Below are 2,379 nucleotides of genomic sequence, written 5' to 3' on the forward strand. Positions count from 1 at the left end.
TCTGCCTCCCAAGTGCTGGGATTAAAGGCGTGCGCCACCACCGCCCGGCTAGTTTGCTATTCTTGATCCTGTGTTCTTCACCTCTTTGGTTGCAGAATTTGCTTCATGGAACTTATTATTCACTATTCAGTGATATTGTTAAGAAGGGTTCCAGGTATAAATATCAGCTTGTTTCCACCATGTACACTCATGGCACACAGTAATGTGCTACATGTGGACACTTTCACTCAAGTATCCATTGTCCATCCAGTGATTATTGCCTCCTTGGTTAGCTTTATTGTCAATTGGATCTGTATGTAGGTATGTGTATGGGGGGTTAAATTCATGAAGCTAATTGAATGTGGGAAGACCCAGATCACTGGTGGGAGGTGATGAACTGTAGAAGAAAAATTAAGCTGAGCATACACAAACAGGTGAGCATGCATTCAATCATTCCCTTCTACTCTCCAGCTGTTAGAAGTTCCTGCATTGACTTCTCCACAGTAATGGACTGTAGTCTGGAACTGTAACCTTTATCCCCTAGGTTGCTTTTTGTTAGGGCGTGTTATGTAGCAACAGAAATGAAGCTAAACACCATGTATCTTTCCTTCCTCCTATCCTCTTTCTCCTCTTTGCCCCCTAGACAGAGGGGTTTTACTTCTGCTTTCCTGTCATATACACATGCATTATTATGTATCTATGTAAAACATAGGACCCACAAGTAAGAAAATGACATTTGTTTTCCTGAGACCTGCTTAATTCGTTTAATATGATAACCTGCACATGATACAATGTCATAACTTGTTGAACAGGGTCAGTGGTTACATTTTTGCCCTTTAATGAAGCAGCTGCTTATTGTTTTGTACACAAGAGGTGCTCAGCTCAATATGGTTCATAAAAAAGTGTGAATGATCCCATCCTTTCCTTACCCATCTGTACTCACTTCAGGATCCTCCTTTTCCCTTCTCTGCATTAATGGCTTCTGTGCCTACAGTCAGTGTGTACAGGATATAGATGGCACATGATCACAGACAGTATTTTTGTTTGGTCTACTTCCCTCGTGTGTTTAATTTCTTGATGAGGCTTAGCTCCGTCAGGAAAGGTGCTATGTGTAATATTTGTCTGCAGGACACTCAGCACCTGGCATAGGCTTCTTTCAAGCAAGGAATCAGCCCAGATGGATTGCTGCAAACACTGTGGTCTTCTGCGCGCATATGGTTGTATGCATACATGGGCTTTATGGCTATATTTTGTGTTAAAGATTTATTTTGCCAACTTTTAGGTAGGTAGGAGATCGCAGTTGACTGCAGAGAGATAGCTATTCTTCAAGGAGACAGAATGCCTTTGAGTCACAGTGAAATAACATACTAAATAGAGCCAGGAAATCCACAGAACACATATCTGAGGGTGGGCAGCAAACAGATGAGATTGGTCAACATTAGTTGCTTGGTAAACCCTCTGCTCGTAGACTAGGATATTTCTAACTTGTTTCTGGAGTCGGTCTGCAAGAGATAAATATAGTCAGTTTGTGCCTTGGGTGATTATAAATGGTGAACATGACAATTCAACACGGATTGGGGCATGGAGCACAATTTAAGTCAATAAATGTATTACAAGTGACTAAAACTCTAATCTCCTTTTGTCCTAAAGTAGCAAAAAGGAAGATTTGTAAATTTAACTTCATAAACATTAAAAATATTTTCATCACAAAAATGTAATAAAAAATAAACTCATAAATGTAAGTATTAAGAATATATGCACACCGTGGGCTGAAAACTAATTATTTCCTAACAAAATATCCAACTTTTAAACTTGAAAATAGAACTGAAAACTTGATATAATAATGATGATGATGATGAATAAAAACTCGGGTTGCCTCATAGTGCATAACATTACAAAAACAAAACAACAAACAAAAACGAGCGCAGGGTGTTGCTTCTCAGCTGTCTGGAGTGTTGCAAACTGTCCTGTTCTGCTACTGGCCATTGGGGAAAGACTTGCCGTTTCTTCTGGGGGAAAATTTTAATATCAAAAATATGTACCTTCATTTTGGCTTATACTGACATATTCTGCTCATCACAGCATCTTGCGCACTGTCCTGGTTCATTTTATTGTGTTCTACCTGTCACAAACTGGAATCACCTGGGAAGAAGAACCCTCCATTTTGAGAATTGTCCAGGTTAGATTAGATTAGCTAGTGGGTGTAGAAAGAGGAGTGGCAGGCCCACCTACATCAAGTGGGTATATCCATGGGCATTTTCTTGATTGCTAATCCATGTCGGAAGGGGCCAATCCACTGTGGGCAGCACCATGCCTAAGCAGGCACTTCTAGGCTATGTAAGAGAGCCAGCTGAGCAAGCTGGAGGAAGCAAGCCAGAAAGCAGCATTGCCCTGTGATTT

Source organism: Microtus ochrogaster, chromosome 6 (assembly GCF_000317375.1).
Source record: "Microtus ochrogaster isolate Prairie Vole_2 chromosome 6, MicOch1.0, whole genome shotgun sequence".
Lineage (NCBI taxonomy): Eukaryota > Metazoa > Chordata > Mammalia > Rodentia > Cricetidae > Microtus > Microtus ochrogaster.